General features: G+C 35.2%; 1 long non-coding RNA gene across 1 annotated transcript; it reads left to right on the top strand.

The window, feature by feature from the left end:
* The first annotated feature begins 576 nt into the window (after positions 1–576).
* Positions 577–21,160, top strand: LOC141582828 (uncharacterized). Its single transcript, XR_012515740.1, has 6 exons — positions 577–660; positions 15,124–15,232; positions 16,926–17,131; positions 18,310–18,457; positions 20,861–20,983; positions 21,111–21,160. It is a non-coding gene; the product is annotated as an uncharacterized LOC141582828 (long non-coding RNA).
* The last annotated feature ends 5,308 nt before the right edge of the window (positions 21,161–26,468 follow it).

The following is a 26,468-nucleotide window of genomic DNA, read 5'->3' on the forward strand; positions in this document are numbered from 1 at the left end:
ATTTTTCTTGTGTCCATCAATCAGTTTAAATTGCGCCCCCAGTTGAAATATGAAATATGAAGATAGAGAACTTTACATTATAAACCAGACTGTCCTGGGATAAACCACACTTCAGTGACTAATAGCACCATCCCTGATGGGCTATGTTTTGATGCCTATATGGTCTCCTGACTCAGAGCAATAATTCTCATAAAGTGATATAAAATTATCTTTCTATGGCAGAGTCTTCTGTACGGCCACCATTCCCTGTAACAGAGTTCTCTATGTGCCAGCAAGATATTTCCATTTTTTGGAAACAGCAATTGTAACCAGTAAAAAACCGAGGATCAGTTCAACGTCTCCTCCTCTGTGTATTTCTCCTCTGTGTCCCTGGGAATTGCAATATGAAAAAATTAAAAATAGTGTTTATTAGTTTTCTCTTGAAATGCTGAAACGCTACCATGGCTGTTTTTATCCAAATAGGCTATAGACCATTATAAAGGGAACCAGGAGGAGGATGGTCAAATTTTGTCTGAATCCACCAGATGATCTTGTTCCAAGGCCCAGTAGTGCCTGGATGCTGTGCTGCAAGTGTAACTTCGATCATAGACTGCTAGAGAAGAGTTAAGATGCTCATTCTATCTGTGGAGGACAATTCATTTTGCTGCAGATTCTCAAAAGGTAGCAAATTTTCTTGATTTATCCGGTTTGTTCCTCAGTTCCACTTTCAGGACTGTCAATAGGAGTTGATATGGCAGGAGAATACCTGTTATTCTGATAAGTTGCCATGAACTATCGTAAAGGTAAAAATATAATATAGGCAATAAAGATAGTGTATGGTTAACTTGGGGGAGCTGAGCACAAAGAGGAAATAAAGACAGCATTAAAGAAAGAATGCACCACATACATTTTGTAAAACTATATGTCTGTATTTGTACCTTTGTAAAAAAATACATTTAAAAAGTAGCATGTAATTCTTATGAATAGTGACCACATACAACTTTCAGTGTCAGCTTTCACAAAACAGGCTTAATTTCTACTTGTTGATTGAATGCTTTTGTGCTCATTGGTTTAATGAGCATTTGAGAATTTTATGTTTCAATGACTTATGGAAAACATTGATAAACTTTATAAGATCAAAGATAAAGTATAATCTGTGATGACACGTAGAGATTCTGGTGTAGTTGTCTTAATGTAGATTCTTGAGTGTTGAGTGTTTGCTAATGTGCCTATCATGTCTGCATGCATCTGTGAGGGATGGTTGATATTTCTAGAATGGTCTGTGCATCTAGACTGGTTGGTATTTAGGAAGTAGATACTAAATTCCTCCTCTCTAGATACCCAGAGTTGCTGGTACAACAAGACTGATGACAAATTTGGCAATCAGTGTTCTTTTGTTTGTTTTACTGGAGGGTTCGCTATTTCTCAAACGAGTTAGTTTGTCTGAAGCAGTGTGTCAGTGTCCATATCTGTGTCCAGGCTGGCCTTAGGACAAACCAGGCTGTGTGACTGAAGTCAAACTCTTCCGAAGCTGATATTGGTCATACCTGTGAAGGGCTAGTCCTGTGAGGGATATTAAATATATTTAATACCCCTCATGGCCTGGACAAAGTCTTGCTCCTCAAGTTAAGCGCAAGGCCTGAGGGGGCTATGTTGGTTCTGGGGCAGTGATGGATTTTACGAGAAGGGGTATGACCCACACTGACTACTTCTGGAATGGGGGTTTTATTGCCTACCAACATCTGCTCTGATTTACTCCTTGGCAATAAATAATTCCAATGGAGAGGGCACTTGCCATTTGGATTCTTCCACTCTCATTCCAGGCTTTGCAAGCAGCAACCTGATTAATATAACAATCCTCAGGAAGATTTACTTACATGGAGAGAATATGTTAATGAGGAAACACAGTAGTATAGGCAACTTGGCAATCACACTTTAACACAAAATTAGTAAATTGTCATTAGCATTTATATCCCAATCTCCTATGATTTTAACCAGGTAAATCAGCCACCTTGAGTCTGCTCAGCTCAGAGATGACAGAAAATACTCAACTGGAGGACCTGTAAACCTGTGGAACAAACTTTGTCCTGCCTGGATCTTTATGAGCTGGGGGCTTATTCTTTTCCTGCCAGAAAGCGCTATATGTTTTGTCTCCCTAACTTCACCAAAGCCACAACATTTTTGTCAGTTCAGTTTGGTAGGAAATATTTATAAAAACTATTTCACAGTGAAAGAATATGATTTCGTAATTCACAAGATCATTTTTATCAACTGTGAGGAAAACAACTTTGCACTCAAACCACCTCTCCCCCTTCTTGGTTTTATGGTGAAATAAAACCCTGTCCATTATCATAAACATTACTATCCATGTGGCTTCAGAGATACTATCTACAAAACTTCAAAGAAATACACCTCCGTGTCAGGTAGTATGGCTTATTTTCTATTGGGGGGGAGTGACTGCACTAATGATTTTTAAATTGCGGCTCAGCTCCTGGAGTTTCAGAAATGTTGCAAAAATCCACTGGCGCTGCTGTAGGGGAGGGAGTGTTATGAGTTAAGTTTGGGTACTGCCTTTGTCTGCATATTTATCCTGATGTCAGGCTCCTTTGTTCAATCATAGCACCTGAACTTTTATACTGGACTTTTTAAAGCTCTTATTAAACAAAAGGTTCCTGGGTTTTAAACATACATTCACATCATAGCCCCTTAAGAGTCATAAAAATATTGAATCACATGCAAATATTGTGTCTATTGAGGTTAATTCTACTACACTTTTTGAGTGGAAAGAGAAACTACACACACGCACTGCACTACCACACACACATCACTCCTCACTCGTAACAGGCACACAAATGCCTACCAAGAGATCTAAGAACTTCATAGGTCTCTGTTATTTTAATCCTTACTGCTCTGTGACCATAAGAAAATGTAACATTTCCAAATATTTGGGAATTGCACATATTTTTAAATCCTTTACATTTATTTACCATAGTATTCCTTCCTTTTGCCATTTTATTTTAAAATATGCCGTATTCTTTCCTTCCATTTTTTAAATAGTTTTTTTTTCCTCTTGGCAGTTAAGTAGTATCTTAAAATAAAAGCTACAGGAATTTATAATAAAATTACTATTCCTTTTCCCCATTTCCACTTCTTCAATAAAATTAGAGGAATGCCGATGATTGCAATAATCTGATTGGGAATTTAAATGCAAAGAAAATCAGAAAATTCTAAATTGTGGTTCCCACAGCAACTATAAAAAGACACTCAACATGACTGCCTATTTATATTAAGATATAAAACTTAACAACTTCCCCAGTTATACAAATGCTATATAAAAACAAAGGGGTGGAATTATGGTTGCTATGGGAATCACAACTCTGAACCTACTGACTTTTGGAAGTTTAAATATACTGACATAGAATTTCACACTGAATATTACATAGGTAGAGGAACATGCACGGGATTAGAGACAAACATGTGGCAAATGACATGAAATGAAATAATGAAAGAAATGTCACTCTAGTGCCTAAATGTCTCCTATTTATGGATCAGTCCCTCTCACTGTGATAATATGTTGCTTCTGAAAACAGAGCAGAATATCCCTAGGCTATGCTTTGTGAAGTGATGGTATATATCCTTATCTTTCCCTCTAGTTTGATGATTTAAGTGTACTTATATGTAATGGAGAGAGTATGGGCATTGGAAACATAAAAACGTCACTGTGAATCTTGGCTTTTCAATTTACTAGCCAAATAACGTTTCATTCTTTTCCTAAAATCAGGATAGTATTTCTTATTTTGTAGACTTTTGTTGAGACTTAAATGAGATAAATTGTACAAAATTTTTAGCTAAGGTATGCAATTAACATATGGATTCTTGCTTTTGAGGATTCAACACTTTTTACTAGACTGCATTCACTGAATCAGGAATCTACTTAAATTTTTGAGACTTGCTGGCGCTGAAGGATATTTGAAAGAAGGGTAATATCTATTTTTTATCTTCTCATTAGTGAGGCAATAAAATAAATAATATTTGCACAAAGTTTATAATGAATAAAACATCTAGAGGTATGTAATTGTTTAAGAAACATGCAAAAATAAGAGCTAATTTATGATTTTTTAAAGCTATACCTAATTCTTTTTCCTTTACAATAAGCTAGGAGTACAACATTTCTGGAAAACAGGTGGTGAAAATGTCCTCTACATCTTTTTGTCCAAAGCAATACTAAGCAACAGTTACCTATCACTTGCCCTGCTTATAGCCTTCTGCTTTGGTGATTTATCTTTTTTTAAAATATTTTTTCTCTTGTTAAGGTCTCAGGAGTTCTGGATTTTCTGTTTTCCTGAGTGGAGGTAGCTAAGAGTCTTCATCCCAAACCAAGAAACTGCTTCAGAGATGATAACTGATTTAATCATTTGTTATTGATATTTTTATTATTATCATTTCATTCTCAATGTAGAAATGCTAACAGCATTTTGATCCAATGATAACTTTAGTGATATATCTGAGGCAGACTGGATGGGTAGTTTCTAGTCTTCAGTTATTACCAGGGCCACAGTTTTTTGAGCAAAGTTCTCTCACAGTGATTTTAAAAATCGTACATGTTCTGTTTGTCACAATATGTCAAATTATTGACATGTCTTGGGAAAAAGTCACAATAGATCATGGTGCTACTTATAGCATGTTGTGGTTCATTAATTTAATATATGTTTCCCAAGGTTTCAGTTATATTAGTTCAGAAAGTTTAAGACCAGTGAACTGGAATTTAACTAAGTGTGTTCTGGAATACTCATATTGAAAAAGGGGCATACCATTTATTGAAATGGGTATTCTATGATAAGGGTCATATATAACCTTTGCAGAAATTAAGGCTCAGAGACTATTAACATAATATGTGAGTCAGAGTTTCTCAAATTTTGACAGCAAACCACAGTAAGAAATAGATTTTACATTATGATCCAGTATACAGAAACACACTCCCATACTTACACACAACTGAGAAAGAGGTTTCATGAAACAACTCACCCTAGCTCTATGCAATGTGCTTTGATCTATTCTATTCTACCGTTCTATTCTATTATCATATTCTATTCTATTCTATCCTTTCCAGAAATTTCTAGTTGCCATCCACTAAACTGATTTCATGATCTACTAAATGTCTTCTATTCACAGTTTGAAAAAAAACCTATAGAACAAAAAGTGGCAGAAACTGAATAGGAAACCAAGTTTTCTGAAAAACGTATAAATCAATCTATCATTATCTATCAATTGATCAATCATCTATCACTCTATATGGCAGATATGTGATCTTGAGAAGTTACTTATTTTTTCTCTGCCTCGGTTTGTTTTTAATCTGGAAATAGGAAAAATGTTGATACTCCTTCAGAAACTGCAAGTGAGTGTGTATAAAATGCTTTGAACAGGGCCTTCCCATAGTAAATACTATACAGAGTAGTAGTTAGCTCTGTTATGAACAAACATCAAATGCTTACAATGTACCTTATAGTTATTGCCATGGGATTTAATATGGAATAAAAACAATTTTACCCTAAGAAGGTAACAGTGTAGTATGAGATAGGAACAGAGAAGTAAATAATTCTACTATGTGATATAAGCTTTATGTTCAAGATATGATCTAGTTTCTGTGGTGACAGGTACCTGACACACACATACACCCAGTTTGTTTGACTGCTTTTGGACATTCCCATCCTAAAATACATTGGAGTTGCGAAGGAGGAGTACTCAAGTGTTCACACAGAAGTGAGGGGATCCTCTTCTCTCTCTCCTGTTTGTCTCAGACCACACTGCTGCTATTTGTCCATGCACTGCCCTTCTATTTGTCTCTTTATTCTGAGAAGTCACTGTTTATCACTATCATGGACCTGAAACTTGACTCTGTTTCTCTTCCATTCAGACTGCGGGACAGGCTGTGCTGCCACGCTGCTGATCCCACCCTGCAGTTCACCCTTGCCCCTGTTACCCTTGGAGTGCTGGGCAGTCTTCCTGAAGCGACTCCTGTTTGTATCTCACAGCATTACTTGAACATTGAATTATTACAGAATTTTGTGTCTGGCACTTTTTAGTTTCCTCCAAAACTGTTTCCTTGCAAGGTGCTAAATGTGCCTTTGAGTTTTACCTTGAACACTTGATTTTTCCTGATTCTCAGCTTCTGTTTCAGGTTGGCTCATCATGCCAAATTCTGGACTCCCTTAGGACAAATTCTCAGAGACGTGATGGTGCAATTTGCCTTCTAAATGACTTTTTGAGTTTTGTAGCCATTCATGAGTGCATCTGAATCCCAAGAATAATACTGACAGGGACAGAAAGCAGGGAAGTTCTGGGCAGAAGATGGCAGGTTCCTGGCAAGGGCCCACCCTCAAGATGAAAAGCTTGATACCACAGGCAAAGTGAGAACATTTCATTTCTGTTTTCCTGCTCAAATGTTGCTTTTTCTAAAATCGTGTCTCACCCCACCCCCTTATCCTGTGTCCATTAAAACCCCAGTTTCAGCCCGCAGAGAGAGGAGAAGCAGTTGGTTGTCAGAGACTTTGGTTGGATGTTAGAGAGAAGTGGCTTGACTTCAGAGGGACAGCTTGACAGCATAGCTTTGGAGAGGAGTCTGGCTGGGCATGGCCAGACTTCAGGGGAAGATTACCTTCCTGCTGTGTCCCCTTTTCAGCTCCTCTTCCTGCTGAGAGCCACTTTCATCAGCAATGCAGTCCCCTGCATTTACCATCTTTAATTTGTTTGTGTGACCTCATTCCTCCTGGATGCTGGACAAGAACTCAGGTGCAATGAGTGTGGGTCCAAAAAGCGGTCACACTGACCTTCCATTGAGCTGTTAACACTTAAGCCATCTGCGGACAGTAAAGCTAAAACGGCAATGTAACACTTCCTCTGGGGCTTCAGAGGTTGCAGGCACCTGCCCCATACACTGCCATGCGGCCAGTACTGAGTTCGCTTTTGTGAGCACCCAAAAGCGCTCTCCCTGACCCCTGCACCTGCTTGCTTGTGCTTCCCCTCCCATGAGGGATGGAGCAGTGAGTGAGCGGAGTTAGCCCTTACAGGTGCTGAAGTGGCCAGCTAGTTCCAGTGCCCATGCACCCCAGTTTCCTCCCACAAAGGGGTCAGGGAAATAACCTGCTTCAATACTGTGTGCTGCCTTTCAAAGGGCAGCCCAGTGGTATGCTGCCAAATGTTTAACAACCACAATTTGGCATGGGATGGCCTTGATTTGTGGCATTAGCTGATTTCTATGGGGTAAATACTACCAGCACGGCTAGTTTCAGAGAACCAACATGTACATGGAATTGGGAAATTATGCCTATATTAAGCTCCCTTGAACCGATATCTGCTGGCTCCATCACATCACTGTTTACAGCATATGTGAAACCATGACCGTAAGCAGGTATCTGAATGATTGAAGTGTTGCAATACTCCATGGGCCAAACGTATTTAAATCTTAGGCAGGACACAGTTATACACACATGCACACATATATACACTAATGGGCACACACATAATGACCCAAGGCACTCAATAAGAATTCAGTGGCACAAAAAATGTTGGACTTTTCTCTGCTGCACTTCTAGAACACACTGTAGATATGTCTATTACAATCTTTGTACTGTGGTTTCCATATAGATTTTCCCAACTGGACTGTCTTTTACTTCTTAACAGCTTTTTTTGATATAATTCCCATGTGATACAATTCACCCATTTAAAGTGCATAATTTAATAGTTTTCAGTATTTTCCCAGAGTTGCAAAACCATCATCACAATGAATTCAAGAACTTTCTGTCATGCCCAAAAGAAGCCTTGTACACATTAGCAAGTCACTCCACATTCCTGCTCACCCTTCTCCCTCCACCGGACCCAGTCAACCACTAATCTTTCTGTCTTGATAGGTTTACCTATTCTTGACATGTACTATAGATTGAATAATGTGTGGTCTTGTGTGACAGGCTTTCTTCATGTAGCATAATATTTTCAAGAATCATTTGTGTTGTAGCATGTATCAATACTTCATTTCTTTAAGCTAAATGATATTCTATTGTATGGGCAGTTTACATTTTATTTATCATTCATCAGTGGATGATATTGGGGTTATTTTTACTTTTTGTGTGAATGCTGTGTTCAAGCTTTTATGCACAGGCATATATTTACATTTCTCTTGGATATTTACTCAGCAGTGGGATTGCTGAGTTATTTGGTAAGTCTATGTTTAATATTTTGAGGAATGGTCAAGTAATTAATTAAAGCAGCTGCAACATTTTACTTTCCCACATTCATTGTATAAAGGCTCCAATTTCTCCACATCTTCTTGACCACTTGTTACTATCTTTCTTTTTGGCTGTAGCCGGTCTTGTTGGTATGAAGTAGAATCTCATTCTATTTTCCTGATGGCTAATTATGTTGAACATCTTTTCAGGTTCCTATTTGTGTATCTTCTTTGTAGAAATGTCTATTCAAATCTTCTGTCCATTTATGAAAATTTGTTTATTTTTATGTTATGAAGTGTTCGTTCTTTATATATTCTTTAAATAAATCCCATATCAGATATATGATTTTTGTGCATATTTTCTTGATTCTGAGGGTTTTCTTTTCACTTTCTTGATGTAATTTTTTAAGCACTAAGGTTTTAAATTTTAATGAAATTTAATTGTGTGTGTGTGTGTGTGTGTGTGTGTGTGTGTGTATATTTTTTTTTATGTTTGGTTTCATGCTTAAGAGGCTTTACCAGGCCCAAGATCACTGAGATTTACTCCTATGTTTTCTTAAAAGAGTTTTATAGTTTTAGCTCTTACGTTTAGGCCTATAATCCATTTTGTTTGTATCTTTTTAATTTTTTTTTTTGAGTGTCTATCAATCAAAATCCTACTGCCATCAAAGGTTTAGTGTTTCATGTCTTTCTTGCTAGCAGATCTTACTTCTTTCACGGACCCAGAACTGAAAAAGCATTTTTACTTTTTGACAAGTAATTAAATTTCTAACAATGTTCCGGATCAAACAGTTTACATAAATTAGTAGTCTGATTTCTTCTTTAGCTGCAATTATATGTGTAAACAATTTTCTTTTTTCCCAAAGGTTGTATCTATGTTTATAAAAATAGATGGAAAGAAAGTGGAAGGGGAGGGTGACTGCCACCAGAAAAAAAAAAAAAAAAAAGAAACCTATTGAAGTTTAAAATTAAAAGGAGGTGTTTGATATGATAAATAATGATGAGATAATGGGTTTCTGTGGGATATGAAAATAGATTTCACAATGAGAATGAAGACCTCAGCTAAGAGCTGGTAGGTGGATGGGCTGTGCACTCGAACTTTGGCTTTCCTTGTCTACTTTTTCACAAACATGACAAGCACTTGGCAAGATGATCTGTGAGTATTCTTGTATACATGGGTTTCTCAGAAGAGGCAGGTCATCTGGGAGCCAAAAGGTAATACTGTATATCCTAAATTATAGGATACTCATACTTCAACATTTTAATTTCTCCCTAGTTCTATGTGAATCTTTTAGACCAGGTGATGATGAGATGCTATCTGAAGAGACGTCTGTCCTCTGTTTCAAACATAGATATGTCTGCCAGGCAGGGGCTTTTTAAAGGGGTCATGCTGAGCATAGCAGGCTGTTCAGTCTGGAAAGGAAGGAGGGTTACCACAAAGGGATGGCTTGTAAGTTGATTAAATATCCACAGCATTGCTGTGTTGTGAGTTAGTAAGGGGCAGTGGCACAGAGACCCTTGTCATCACTAATGAGGATTCCAATCTGACTGATTTGACCTAATCATTGGGAGATAATAATAGATCTATTTCTTAAATTACTGGTTAACTTTGATGATTGCTCAGCAGCATGCAGACTAAAGCAGAGCCCAGCATGGATTTTATCATTTATTTAATCTATTTTAGACCAAAATGTGTCAGAGAGAATACAGAAGACATTAAACTCTTTAGAGTTACCAAGCTATAAATATTTGTCAAATATTATTTTTATAGCTTGAAGCCACCCTTGTCTTTTAACTTCTAAAATTATTTTACAATCACTGTTTTTCTCCCTCTCATATATGGTAGCCTGAACACAATAATTTAAAAATACAGGTCAGAAATCATTGATTTAGTAAGTTTCTACCTTGCAATATTCTACAATTAAATCAGAACACAACTTCAGGATAGATAACTAAATCTTTAAAGGGGGAAAATACATAGATTTTACAATATAGGGAATGTGTAAATCTACTATATTGGTTTTATCTTCATCTCAATTAAATCAATTCCTTATATCTCCATCTATCATCCGAGAAGTCTGCCCTTATACTCTGTCTGAGTTAGTCCTACAAAAGCATGTCAGACTAATGCAGACTTTTCTTTTTTGATAATTTCCTCCATAAGTTAGCAAGTCTCATAAGAAAAGTTCTATCTGTTCTTCTATTATATTCTATTTGCATGCTGTAGTAATACATGTAGAACTTTAGCAGCATGAATTTTTACCTTCATTTTAAAATACTTGTATATTGAAATATAATATGCATAATAAAATGCATAAATCCTAAATTCAATAAATTATCACAAAGTGAACACAGCAGTGAAATAACCCCTATGTGAAAAAATGAGATCAATACTGGAATCTGCAAGCCATTCTGGTGATCCATTTCAATCAAAGCCTCTTCCACTCTCACCTAAGGAAACCATTGTCTCGACTTCTAGAACTATAACTGAATTTTGTCTGTTTTTGAACTTTATACAAATGGAATTATACAGTCACATGCATTCTTTTGTATCAGATTTCTTTCATTCAAGAGTGCATTTATAAAACTCAGCCATGGTTTTGTGCCTGAATGTAGTTAATTCATTTTCATTGCAATAGAGCATTCCATTGTATGAATATTGTATAGTGTATATGTACTTTATGTTTTGATAGATATATGCGATCCTTCCAGTTTAGCATTCTTGAATATTCAGCTACACATGCATGCTCCTTTCTTTGGGTGTACACCTTGGGATGGGATTTTTGGGCCCTGGTGTGCGTATATGTTCAACTTTACCAGGTGCTACCAAACTGTGGTATTCAAAGGTGTTACACTAATTTATACTTCCTCAGGCAGTGGCTTTTTCATCACTTCAATGTATGACATTAGCAGTTTGAAGTTAAGCTGTTCTTAAATCTTTTTTTTAGGATAAAGCTTCTATTTTCAAAACTTTAGAGAAGGAAATAGTTATAGGTTAAAAAAGTTAAAATTTAGTAATGATGTGCACTTCAGGATCTCAACAAAAATGTGAATAATGAAATAAATTTATAATTCCCCATAATCTTGAAAATAATTTGAGGCCTAATATGGCTAAGGGTATATAGATCTCTTTATCTATGTGATGATGATGATGATTTATCTATGAGATGACTATTATCAATGACTTTTTAATTAAGGGAAGTAAAGTCTTTAGACTTAATTAATTTATTGATTATTTATAATAGGTAATGTTATTAATAATCATCATGATCTCACAGGATTATTATGACAAGACAATTTATCAGAAGCTTACTATATTAAATGCTCAATACGTAAGTTATTAGTTATCGATAGTATTTGAACTTACGTTTTTACATCTAGTTTTAATACCCAAACTTCATTAGTAGTCTAGAACAGCCAATTTAACTTATGTGATAGTGAAAAAAAGAAAAATCAGAAACAACATCTGAATTTCTGGGTTTATGAGAGGTTCAATATTTTTCCCTGGTATCATAATACATGAGGTATCTAAGCCAAAGTTATTTTTTTCACTGGCAGGAGTAAATTTTCTCTTTATTTCTCTCTTTCTTTATCTCTTTCAAGGCCATAATAGATGATTGTGGACCTCTTTTTCTATTAAAAAATAACAAATAAAAAGTATGCATTATGACAATATCAATATCAAGATAAATATAGGCATATTATGTAATAAAATGTTTTCTCAAACTAAAAGTCATTTTATTTTGATGTTAAAACATTTTTGTGGACTTCTAAATTCCTATTTCTCTCTCTCTCTCTTTCTCTTCTTTCTCTCTCTCTCACATGTGTGAACCTCAGATTCATGTCATTTATATCGTAGCATTCTTCTTAGGTTAGAAGGTGATAAAACTTCACACACAGTAATTCTGCTTATAAGCAAAGTATAAAGCCAGGATTTTGTAGTACACTTCAGAGAGAAAAAGCTCACTTAAAAATAAATATACACTCTGGGAGCCAAAAGGAGGGACTGAAAATAGAAGGGCTAACTTGAGTTTTAGAGAGATGTTAGGAAAAACTATGCTGGGCACATAAAATAAAGTGAATTCTCACAAGGTAATGAAACCAGTTAAGTCTATACTATGATAAATTCTGTGAAAGCACTCACACACCACACATACTGTCTTCTCTCACATATTCTAAGCCCCCATCGCACTCAGTAATATTTTAAAAATTCTTTTCTATTTGATATTTTAAAATTTGATGAAATATCAATTGATGAACTCTGAATAGCTGTTGTTATACTTTTTTCATTTCTTCACAATGATCATGAATAGTGAACTCTTATGGTGCATATTTAAAAGGACACTGAGCCACTCCTATTTTCTCTAATCTCTTAACATGGTGAGCCTAATGGGTCACTTTCATCCTGTTTGGTATGGTAGATACATTCTTCTTTTATATTGATAAATCAGATTTCAGTTAATTAATTCCAAAAAAAGGTGACATAACATCATCATCCCAATTTTAAGTGAATCTACATCTTGTTGTCCTGGGCCATATTTCTGTTGAAGTCTTTTGCTTATTTAAATTTTTTTCTTATGATTATTTTTTGTGTTAGTAAGGTTTCTGATCAACATTGCTTCATTAAAATAAATGATTTGATGAACAAGGAAGCTTAAGATTCATATTCTGTGCTAATTAACAGATTCTTCTAATTGTTAGAAGGCTCCTGATGTCTTTCTAATTCTTTCAACTCATTACTTTCTTACTGAAGTTACAGTTCTTAAAGGAATAGTAACAGATACTATGAAACTTCTTTTCTGCATATACACACTGCCTCAAAATACATTAATTTGTGAAAGCAGGCCAATAATTTAAAATCTGTTAATTGATGTGCTTTCCTTCCAAAACCAAGTGAAATATCTTTCCTATTTTCCATTTCTACTTTCCCATCTGGGATACTAAAATGCATTTTTAAAAGATTACTTCTAGTTGAAAATAATGTAGCAAAAACATATATTAAAATCTCTATGTTTTCAGTTGAATATATTTCAGTTAGATCAGTAGATTAGGTCTCGGTTTCTGCTACTATAGAGAAGAGCAAGGAGGAGGGATCTAATTTTATTTTTAAAATGTTAACTCCTCTATATGATTACTAACAAATCGAGTGTATAATGTGTCAATTTATGCTTGGATCATTATGAAGTGACGTTTTTGGCAATTGTGTAGATGGATTCTCTGCCTGTTAGTGCTGGTGATTAAAGATAGACAACTTTGATTCAGATAAAGGTGATGAACATTTGAGAAATACAGTGGTAATCTTATAAGTAGAAAACAAAATACATACTAAAAATACTGTCCAAATGAAGCACAGCTTTGGTGAGAGAGAAGAGTAAAAGTCAAGTAAATGAATTAAATTGATAAAAATTTATTCATTGCTCTTTAGGGCTGACCAGATAGCACTACCTATGCAAAGGTTGTTGTTTCTTTGACTGACAGTCATTAAACGACTTAAAGAAATGTACTTAAATGACTGTTTTGTATACTAATTTCAGGTATATAAAACATAATTAAGTTCCAAAATGTTGCATACATATTTGTAAATTCCAATTAAGTTTGAATTAAACTGCCAAAATATTAGCTTTCCTATGCTTTAATTTATGAGGAATTAATAATTATAATTTAGGTTACCAATTTACAGCTTACAAAAAGTTTCACACATATTATCTCATCGGATATGCTCAACAGTTCAGAGAAATAGACATCCTTGATTTTGTATTACAAATGCAAATGCAAGATAAATTAAGTGACTGACACAGTAACACAGAGGAATACATTCTCAACAAGGAACAACATAATTTCTCTTTTTAACTCCAAATCTCAAAAACCAAAGAAAGAAATTTGACAACTGTGTTAAGTGATTGCCAATAATTAGTCAAACACATTACTTTGAGTCCAGTGCTATCCCTAGGAAAAATTTAGAAAGATGTATATGAAAATTATTTATTTACACTTCTATAAGAGAGTTAACACCCAGTAAAAATTCAAAGTTCTATAATACGCAAATTAATACAAGATTTGTTTTTCTTTAAGTTGTCAAATCAGTCAACAAAGAGTGAGGAAACGATAAAATAAATTTCAAAAATTTGTGTTTCATAACAATATTAGCCCTAAGCCTCCCAGAAACCAGGGGAAAAAGAAAAACAAAAGGTTCAGAAACATAGTAGAATAAAATTTGTCAACTTCTCCATAGAAACAAATATTTTCTTGGTCTTGAGATCTGAAAGAAATTAATCAGAGTGTTTGTATAAAGGGCATTGTGTGGTCAAATGCATATTACCCTTAATTGGGGAAAAAAGTAATTCAGAGAAATAATTTATGTAACAAATTTTTCAGATCTCAGAGAATTTATAACTAATCCTATTTAAAACTGATCCTTGTAGGCAGCTTTTATCAACTCCCAAGGGGGAAAAATATATTAACAATATGGAAAGTGATATGATATAAGTATGTAACTTATTGTCACACCTCCTTAGCATAGAATTACATCATGGAAAATATTGAGAAATCAGCATAAATCTTATTCCTTGCTCAGACAATCCCTTAAAATCTCAGCAATCTCAGCAAGATGTTTAACGCACATTAATGCCTTCATTCTATCTGTTCAGGTGTCCTCTTCAACTTGAGAAGCACTCCCCTCTTCTGGTGTCTGTACAATCCAAGACTGTCTCCTGTTTACCCTTAGCCTCCTTCCCCAGTGCTTACTCAACACTGGGACATCCTACCCAGGCCTACTGCCCTTGAGGCTGATCTGCCTGTAGAACCCATATCCATCCAACTTTCTGGCAAAAACTTGATTTCTGTGACTAACTGCAGAGTCGAATGAACTCTTTTGTACAATTTAACTTCAGTAAATGAATTTCTAATTGCTATTTTTACTTTAGGTCAGAGGCTGTAAAACTTGAAGAAAGGAGCCAGGATCACCAGAAATCCCTGCAGGAGGAGGAACAGTGGCTAACAGACTCAATCAGCTGTTGCCACATGGGACTTGCGGTACGAGTTAGCCCATGTGCTGGAAACTTCTTATCATGTCCTGTAAATTCTGCCCTTACACTGGCCTTCTGGCGCCCTCACATAACATCATGCTATTGATTCAGGAAAAATGTATTAAACAATACTACTGGGCCAAACAATAATATGTTGAACTTTCATAGCAGAGAATGAATTCTAACTTGGAGAAAAAACTTTGGTTTGTTAAGAGAGTATTTCATTCGATCACTAAAACAAAAATTGGAAGAACTACTCTACAGTGTAGTTACAAGCATTATGTAGGTAATTATTATAAGCAAAATTTTTTTGCAAATTAAAAAAATCAAATATATTTACATTGCTATTGAATTTGAATGAATGTTTACAATGATTATTCAAAGACTTTTCAAGCTTTTGAATCATCGAAGTTGTATCAATTTATAATATTCAGTGGAACAGAAAACTTTATTCCCCAACAAATTTAGGTAAAGTTCTATTATAACTAATACATTTATTGCCTTAGAAATACATTTTATATTTATTTACAAATTGCCTTCATACTGTTTTTTCGGTGTAAGCTCAGTCCCAGTGTTATTTGACTACATATTAATTTAGTTATTATTCTTAGATACCTAAAAACTGGTTGACTCTTTTTCATAAGATCCTGATACATTCTGAGAGTTTAGGCTTTTTCCTTCTTGGTTTAAAAAAGCAGCCTGTCTTAACGCTATCTGGGAATGTACTCCTAAACTGAATATTTACATTACTCAAAGATACACACGCAAAAAGAAAAATAACGGAAAGGAGATGCATTATGCTGCCTTTTTTTTTTTTTTTTTTTTTTTTTAGATGGAGTTTTGCTCTTGTTTCCCAGTCTGGAGTGCAATGGCGTGATCTCGGCTCACCGCAACCTCCACCTCCTGGGTTCAGACAATTCTCCTGCCTCAGCTTCCCGAGTAGCTGAGATTACAGGCACGCACCACCATGCCCAGCTTATTTTTTGTATTTTTAGTAGAGATGGGGTTTCACCATGTTGACTAGGATGGTCTCGATCTCTTGACCTCGTGATCCATCTGCCTCGGCCTCCCAAAGTGCTGGGGTTACAGGCTTGAGCCACCACGCCCAGCCTATGCTACTTTTTGTAAAAGAATTACCTATAACAATTTGATTCATTCCATTTTAGACCACTATTTTATATAGAGTCATCAATATCAACTTATTTCACTTTTCTTAGAGGCTTGTGAATGAAATTTAAGCTGACCCTTGCTCAAATTTTTACTACTTTAATTTTTTAACAGTCATTGTTATTTTAACAATGCAATCTTAAACCTTTGTGATTTTTCTTTTTCTGCAGAAAATTTGTGATAATAGCATAAAATCATAAATTTTAGTTTGATGACTTTGAATACTAGAGCACATGACTTTTTGAAGAAATCTTTAAAATATAAACACATTTCTTTAGACAACTAAATACCCATTCATATTTGTCTGGGTATAAAGAAATTTTATTTTTGCCTCCGTAGTTAATTGGTATTTGGGTGCTCTCCAAATAAACCATGCCTGTACAAATATATGTCTTCATTTGCTCCCCTCTCCTTGATTCTAGGCTGGCCCTTGATTATGCTTTAATCAATAAAATGTGACAGAAGCAACCGTTTGCCAGTTCCATGTCTATGCCTTAATAAGACCTGGTAATGTTTATTTTTGTGCTCTGCAGACACCTAGCTACCATGCAAAAAGTCTGACTGACTCGAGATTACCATATTGTGAAGAAGTCCAAGGTAACCACACGGAAGGGAACTGAGAAACCTAAACGACCGTGAAAACTGAAGTCCCAGACGATGGCCCAAGCTGAGCCATCATGAATAACACCAATAGGAGCAAAGACAGCTTTTCTCCAACAAGCCTGTCTATTTCACAGAGGTGAGCATATAACCAAAGAGGATAGTGTTTAAACCTTTATGTTTGGGAGTAATTTGTTGCACAAAAGTAGATTACCAAAATACCTGCCTAAAATTTTTCCCCAGAAAAGTCGTTTGTTCTGTATCAGAATCCTAAAAGTCTGTCACATTATGGGTTGTATACTTTTCCAGTTATTTTATTTTGAACAGTACTAATTAAAGGAGACGCTTTAGCTGAAAACGTTTTCAGTTAATGCAATATCTAAGTTTACAGCATATCGCACTTTAGGAGGTTATAAAATTACCACCCTTAGACCTGGGTAACTGGGGTCCCTTCCTTCAATGCAATGCTTCTTGTGTTTTGTTTTTGTTTTTGTTTTTCCACCCTCCGCTTATTGACAAATTCATCCAAGACCCTGAAATCAGCTAGTGTTCCTCGAGCATGTCTTTTTTTTTTCCTTACTGTCTGAGCCAATAGGTTTTGAATTTCAGTATCTCTCCTTCTTCTGCTGTCCCCTCTTTCTTGCCAACTCTTTCCATCCATAATAATATCCACGCTGTCTATATAGGGTGGCTATCTCTGTAATGATGGTTAGTGAGCTTATTGTTGTGATGACATTGCAGATGAGTTCTAGAAATCCCATTCATATAATTACCTGGACAAGACAATAAGAATCTGATTCTGCCAACACCCAGGACTTGGTATTCTCATCGAAATGTCATGGAGCACTATCTATGTCCTGAAAATTGGCATCATTTTTTGGTTCTTCTTTTTGTGCTTAAATAGAATTGATGTATAACATGTGGAAAGTGTGGCAGATAATAGTTAGCTAAGATAAGATTATCAGCATTTGGTGTTCAAGTGAGATAGAACAGAAGTTATTTAAGATTTTTAGGTAACATGAAAGTAGGAAGACCTGGCATTTTGACGCATGTAGAAAGATCTTGATATTATAACAAACAACATCTTCCATAGGAAGATACATTTCATTCATAAATCAATCAACGTGAAGTTTTAGAAGTTTTAAATTGTATTAGGAAGGTTTTTAGAATATGATTTCCACTCATGTTCAACTTACTAATGCTCCATTTGTGCATATTTTGGCTAATAATGATTAAATAAATAAGAAAATACAAAACTTTGTTGCTGGGAATTCTGTTGGGAAGGAGATCTTTTTTCTAATTCTTTCTTACCTCCAGAATGAAGATAAGGCAGAATTCAAGGGTGATACCAAGGGCCCACTCACAGTTTCTCTTTCATGGGACAATGGTGTGGTGCTGAGGGGCATTGCTAAGAATTTGGCAGACATGTGTCCTAATTCCATGAGAACAAGCAATAAAGGCAAAGGTAGGTGTTGGAATAGGGACACCCCACCTAGTTCACATTGTGAGGTTCCAGGGTACTCTCTTCTATCACTTAGTCCCAGGGTTACCTACACAAACAAAAAACAAAAGCATTGAAGATCTTTCAAGTTACACCCAGTTATTCTGATTCAGAAGCTCCAGTATGAGGCTTAAGAATGTACATTTCCAACAAGTTCCCTATGATTTTTCCTCACAAATGGAAACTCAGGGAGAGGTAAGGTTTCTCTCTGCCTCTTGAACTCTATCTGAAGCTGTTTCATTCTGTAGCATAAAAAAAGAGACTGAATATCTAAAATCTGGACTAGGTTAGAGTAAATACAAAATTAGGTTTAGAAAGTTTCTGCTTATGTCAATAGGCTCATAATACCCAAAGAAGAAAGCACAGAGTCAACTTTTCCTTTCTGGGGCTACACTCAGCTAAAATTTAGGGATCCTCAGATTTCTGCATCATTGAATGGTTAATCAGAAGTAACCTCATCCAGTTCATGTCAGAGGAAGGGTCTAAAATATTTGTCAGGGGAAGGGAGAGTGAAGAAATAACATAATCTGGTAGTGTTTTGAAACATGAAAGTATTATGAGAATTCATGAAGAAAATCAAGCTATCAACAAGAAAATAAATATCAACTATGGCTTCAAACTCTTCTTCAATATTAAATGTCAGAAGAATAGACTAATATCTGCACAGCTTAAAAAACATGATGAAGAATACAAAGATATACATTTCTCATTAAGTTTGATATTCTTATATTAGAAAATAGCAAAAATCAGACATACAAACCCTATAAATACAATACCTATATGTTTTCCCATTAAGAAAATGCACAAAAACTTATTTTAGGCTAATGATTGATAAAGCAATATAAAAAACTCCCAAATAAAGAAGCCACTGTGGCCAAGCGCAGTGACCCACACCTATAATCCCAGCATTTTGAGAGCCTGAGGTGGATGGATCACCTGAGGTCAGGAGTTCAAGACCAGCCTGGCCAACATGGCAAAACCTCATCTTTACTAAAAATACAAAAAATTAGCCAGGAATAGTGACGGGTGCCTGAGACAGAAGAATAACTTGAATCTGGGAGGCAGAGGTTGCAGTGAACCAAGATCGTGCTGCTGCACTCCAGCCTAGATGACAAGAGCAAAATGTCATCTTGAAAAAAAAAAAAAAATCCATGGCATAGAAGTAAATGTGGTAAGAATTTCATTCATTTAAACATAAGCTCGTATAAAGATAATTGTATGTCATTAATAATCCTTTGAATAAAATATATAAGTAGAATATTAGAAATAATGACTTGACAAAATTTTACTAAAAGTTTTGGATTGTGCCTTACAAAGACTAGCAGTTAAGAAATAGCAAAATATTAGGAAGAAGAAAAAGTATATTAGTTTACTCTTTTTACACTGAGACTTATTAGATAATGTCTATTTCTTAATTTTTATGATTATAGAAATAAGTCTTTAAATGTGACTCAGAAAAGTCAAGAGTAAATGTTTGAGCTAATATGTATACAAAACAAATTAGGAAAGAGGAAAGGGAGAAGGAAAGAATGAGAGGGAGAGGAGAAAAGAGAAAAAAACATCAGATAAAGCAGAATTTCAATACACATCAATTCAATGTGATGAGAAGGATCATATTTTATTGATACAGGGTCAATTCACAACACAGTTGTTGGGAGAAAGAACATGGATTAATACGGCAACGGACAGTTGGAGGAATCTACTCTCAGAGATAAAAGCAGGCGGCAGAATACAAGTGGAGTTGTTTTAGGAGAAAGAAAATTGTCAGAATCAATAGCGGTGGAAACTATAAATACTCCTGAGTTCATGACACATCAGATATTACAAAATAAATAAAGATGGGGATTGAAAAAATAAGATGATAAGGTTTAATTCATTACTGGTTATGTGAATATATATTCTACAAGTTGAGAATACACCTCATTAATTTAATCAGCAGTTTTCACAGTATGGCCTCTGGCCTCTGGGCATTTCTAAGAACTTCCAGAGAACTCAGGACATTCAAATTGTTTTTATAATACTACTAGGGTGTTATTTACCTTTTTCATCATGTAGACATTTGTATATATGATGAGGTAGTGGAGGGTAAAAGGGTGATCACCTTAAATAAATCAAGGCAATGGTACCTTGATTGTTCATAATATGTCTCGTCACCATGCGCTCAAAAGAAAAAAATGCACCAGAGCCCTGGTGATATAGGCACCGGAGGGAGTCTCCTGATCTGTGGACTGCAGAGACAAGGGAAAAGCATGGTATCTTGGCCAGAATGTGCCATTCCTCACGGCACTAGGGGAGGGAGTTCCCTGACCCCTTGCATTTCCTGGGTAAGATGATGCCTCACCCTGCTTCTACTCACTGTCTAACTAGTCCCAATGAGATGAACCGGTACATCAGTTGGCAATGAAGAAATCACCCTCCTTCTGCACTGGTCTCACTGGGAGCTGCAAACTGGAGCTGTTACTATTCAATCATCCTACCAAGAAATCCCAGGTATTATTATTAATGCCATTTGACAAAAGGGTAAACCGAGGAACAGAGAAATCAAGCAATAGCTAGTAAGTAGCGGCAACCTCTTCACACTTTGAATATCCTAACCGTCATTTTGATATCGCTCTAGCAATCCTACACCAGAACTACATTCTAGAACTATGACATCCCGTTACCCAGGTACTGATCATAGTACTAAATAGTTTTTCAACCTTGTCCACCCCACCCATAGTTCCTGTGTCTTTTGTTGCCATCTTTATGTCTATGAGTAACGAATGTTTAGCTCCCAGTCATAAGTGACAATATGTGGTATTTGGTTTTCTCTCCTTGTGTTAATTTGCTTCAGATAACAGCCTCCAGCTTCATCCATGTTGCTGCAAAGAAGATGATTTCATTCTTTGTTCTTAGTATTGCTCACAGTATTCCATGGTGTATATGTAACACATTTTCTTTGTCCAGTCCACCATTGATGGTCACCTAGGTTGATTTCATGTACTTGTTATTGTGAATAGTGCTGCAATGAACATGTGGGTGTGTGTGGTTATTTGGTCGCATGATTTGTTTTCTTTTGTATATATAACCAGTTATGGGATTGGTGGGTTGAATGGTAGTTCTGTTTTAAGTTCTTTGAGAACTATCCAAAGTTTCCACAGTGGCTGAACTAATTTACACTCCCAACAACACTATATAAGTGCTTCTTTTTCTCTGCAGATTTGCCAACATCTTTTTTTTTTTTACTTTTTAGTAATAGCCATCCTGACTTAGTGTGAGATGATATTTTGTTGTCGTTTTGACATCTCTTTGATGATTACTGGTGCTAAGCATTTTATATAGGTTTGTTGGCTGCTCATATGTCTTCCTTTCAGAAGTGTCTGTTCATGTCTTTGCCCATTTATTAATGAGTTTATTTGTTTTGTTGACTGTCCAGTTACTTAAGTTCCTTATAGATTTTCGATATTATACCTTTATTAGTTGTATAGTTTGCAAATATTTTCTCTTATTCTGTAGGTTGTCTAATTTTCCAATAGTTTTTTTTTGCTGTGCAGAAGTTCTTTAGTTTAATTAGGTTCTACCTGTTAATTTTTGTTTTTATTGTAATTGCTTTTGAGGACTTAGTCATAAATTCTTTCTCAAGGCTGATGTCCAGAATGGTGTTTTCTAGATTTTCTTATAGAATTCTTATAGTTTGAGATCTTATATTTAAAATTTTAACAAATATTGAGTTAACTTCTTTATATGGTGAAAGGTAGAGGTCCCATTTTATTCTTATGCATATGGCTAGCCAGCTATCCCAGCATTATTTATTGAATAAGAAGCCCTTTCCCTATTGTTTACTTTTTCTTCCACTTCATTGAAAATCAGATGCCTGTAGGTATGTGGCTTTATTTCTGGGTTCTCTATTCTGAGCCATTGATCTATGTGTCTGTTTTTGTACCAGTGACATACTGTTTTGGTTACTGTAGCCTTACTGTACAGTTTGAAGTTGGGTAATATGATGCCTCTAGCTTTGTTCTTTTGGATTAGAATTACTTTGGTTATTCAGCCTCTTTTTTGGTTCAATAAAAACTTTAGACTAATTTTTTTTTATTTCTGTAAAAAATGTCATTTGCAGTTTGATAGGAATAGCATTGAATCTGTAGATTGCTTTGGGGAGTATGGAGATTTTAACAATATTGACTCTTTCAATCCATGAGCATGGAATGTTTTCCCATTTACTTGTGTCTTCTATGATTTCATTCAGTTGTGTTTTATAGTTTTTCTTATAGAGCTCTTTCACCTTCTTTGTTAGTTGTATTCCTAGGTATTTTTGTTTGTGGCCAATGTAATTAAATTGTGCTCTTGATTTTGCTTTCAGCTTGAACACTATTGATATGCAGAAATGTTACTGACTTGGGGATATTGATTTTGTAACCTGAAACTTCACTAAATTAATTTATGAGAGTTTCAACTTCTAATCCAGTAAGTATCGATAAATAGAAACCCACATAAATAAAAACCCTTTATGACTGTCAATAATTTTTAAGAGTCTAAAGAAGTCTTGGGATCAGATAAATGTGAACTAGAAAACAGGAATTATATTAAGGTAATATTGTGACTACAATGTAATAAAATTACCAACTAGTTTAAATATACATTTAAAAAAGAATTCATCTACTATGAAGATTAAAATGTCTATGTTTGTCTAATTGAAAATAAAAATTTAAAGCTCAACAACTTTAGAAATAGCAATAATGAATGTCCTGTTTATGTACTCTTGAGATATGCCCAATGAAGAGGCTCAGAGGCAGATTCCAAGCCTTAAGTGTTGCTATTATTAATTAAGTAATTCACATAAATTAAGTAAAGAGTAAATTAAAAGTAAGATGAATAAGAAAAAACCAAAGTCAAAAGAAGCAAAAGACTATCAATACAAATGAAAGTATAACTAAACAACTTATACATCAGAAAAAAGTTCCAATACTCAGAAATATGTTTCTTAAGAAAAAAATATGATAGATATATTCTAGCAAATGTATTCAAGACATGAGAAAGAAGGCATCAGTGCAAACACATAAGGGCTGTGCTCTTCAGAACTCTTGTCGAGACTCCATTTTAGCTCTGCCATTGATTTACTTGGGAGCAACTCAATGGCATCTTGTTTGTTTATTGTTTTATGAGGGAAGAAATAAACTGACCTATGGAAACCATGGAGTTTGTGAGGTGACTTTCTATGCTTACCTTTTTATGTTCTTTCCTGAGGCCAGATACCACTTCCCCCTCTTTTAATCCTTGCATGATTTTGAACTTTTCTTTCATGAGGAAATATAAAATATTAAAACCTGATTAAGTAGACTGTCCATTTAGAGGTATTAAAATTTTAATAGAAATAAACTACTATGCTCAAAGGATGAATTTTGGAATGTAAATATAAAGCCTTGCTCAGAATATCTACTTTAAAATGGATTAAGTTTTTGATTAATAAAATTTTACTTAATACTATTAGAAAAGACTCTTTGTCATACTTTTGGGGCAGAAGATAACTTGGGATCTATTTTTCTCAGCCATCCTCTGTATATCAGTCCTCTTTTCTTCTCTCTTTTTCTTTTGCTTTTTCCTTTCCTTTCCCTCCATTTTTTTTTTTTTTTGACAGAGTCTCACTCTGTCTCCCATGCTGGAATGCAGTGGCACAATCGCAGCTCACTGTAGCTTCAATCTCCTGCCCCTGGGCTCAAGCAATCCTCCCACCTCAGCCTCCTGAGTAGCTGGGATTATAGGTACATGCTATTATGCCCAGCTAATTTTTGTCCCCCCAAAGTGCTAAGATTATAGGCATGAGCCACCATGCATGGTCGGCAGTCTTATTTTCTACCCAGACCTAATCCATGTTCTGAGGCAGAATAAGTTCTTCAAAATGGCCTTGATATTTACTTTAATTTCCTTTTGTCTGGTCAGCTCTTCTGGACAGTCCTCATTTGTTTTTCTATCATTCTGCACCTTTCCTTGGGCTCAGGAATCTGATCTTTATAAAGAGCATGAAAGGGCCCACTTGTTCTTTCGGGTCCTGTTGGATATGGCTGGTAAGAAGCACCTACAAGTATTTGGAGGACTGGTAAGTGCTGGATCATGATTTTTCCTCCTCTGAATTTCTCCTTGTCAGGTTGTCAAGTCTTAGCTCCATTGCTATACTGAAGATCATAGCTCCTGACATGCAATTGCCTGCTTCTTTTTTTATAGATATGTATTCTGGGTTCCAATAACCACTCCTTCCTCTTGCTCTTTTTTGTCAAATTCTTCCTAATGTTGGTAGCCATGGGGTACTGCACTATCTTCTGCTGATTTCTTTTTTAAATGTTCTACCTAACTTTGTAAATCTTTCCTTTATTAAACTCTTCTCAATAAGCCTATTTGGATGTCATCTTTTTTTCTCCTAAGACCATAACCAAAATAGCATATACTAAATTTCTCAACTAGAGAGTATGTTCTTCAGTTCTTTACTGATATGATAATGATGCATATAACTACGACAAGAGCAACCATATTGGCTGGCATTTAATAAATCCATGTGCTAGACACTATTGGCTAGCATTTAATAAATCCATGTGCTAGACACTATTTTAAGTGCATTACATGGATTAATCAATTTAAATCTTATAATTTCCTTATAAACTTAGGTATTATTATTATTTACATTTTATAAAGTATAAACTGAGGCACAGAGCATTTAAACTATAGGTAGTAAGTGGTGACAACCTCTTCACCCTTTGAATAGCCTCTTCCTCACTTTGTCATCCCTCTAGTAATCCTACGCTTGTGACCTGTTAGAAATGGGAATCAGGCACTCTAGACTTTCCAGATTAGTTTTCTTATTGACTTGTTTTTGACCATTTAGTTGATTTTTTAACTGTGAAGTAAATTTTATACTCTTGTAAGACTTCACATGAATATGTCCATACATTATTAAACCACACACTATTTGGTTTGACAATTTATGCTGTTATCTGTTGCTTTAGAAAATATGGTCAACACCACCGTTATCTTGGGATCTGTGGCTCTTGCTTTTGGGCCTCTTCCCTCCACGTCCTCACTCCTCAGCTTATCAGTGAATATTGCAATGCCCAGCTTTGTCTCTCTTGTCTGCATAAATCTGTACTAATTGAGAGCCAATCAAGATAATCTAGGAAGTATGTATACATGTATTTTTTAAACCATACCTATTACTTTACTATTCAAAATGCAAAATTTTTAAATAAGGTAAAATGAATCAACTCACCTATTATTAATAAAGTTATTACAGATGTTAATTTAGTTATGAAAAATGTCTGTTTTTTCCATCAACTTATATTTGTATCTCATTGATTTTATTAATGCATTATTTTGAAGAGTGACTTATGATAAAGACTTAAGTCCTACCTGTCAAGTGTTAGATAAGTATCTGAAACAGTTTATTACTAGCTCATGAAATCCCAAATGTCCCCTCAAAAGCAAAGTTACAAATGCAAGTTAAACACAGATAACTCAGGGAAGATTCCATAGGAATGATATACAATAACTAGAAAGAATAGTCAAGGAGTACCAAAAAATAAAAGTCGATACCATATAAATATTGGTGATCAAAAGGGAGGACAAATATCTGTGATAAATAAGCTTCACAACCAAAGTGGTCTCTTAGAAATGCTGCTTCACTATCTTGTCAACACCAAGAGAAAGGCTGCCATGCTGCAGGATGTTTTGCATGTAGGAGGGAGGCAAATCACTACAGCAGGTCCAAAAGCATAGGTAGAGTCTTGTGCTCCTCTCAAATCCCATCACATAGATTGATTTCTTTTTGCTTACGGTAGTTCTGCTTTTAACATCTTCATGGAATCATCTGACTGTTACCTTGAGTGCTCTTTCTCATCGTAGAAGGACTCAAGAGAATGACATCATAAAATATTTGTGCTCGAAAATATCTTGGAGATCCTTTAAATCCTTAAATATAGCCAAGGAAGTGAAAACTCAGAGAGACTGG

Source organism: Saimiri boliviensis, chromosome 2, assembly GCF_048565385.1.
Source record: "Saimiri boliviensis isolate mSaiBol1 chromosome 2, mSaiBol1.pri, whole genome shotgun sequence".
NCBI classification, from domain to species: domain Eukaryota; kingdom Metazoa; phylum Chordata; class Mammalia; order Primates; family Cebidae; genus Saimiri; species Saimiri boliviensis.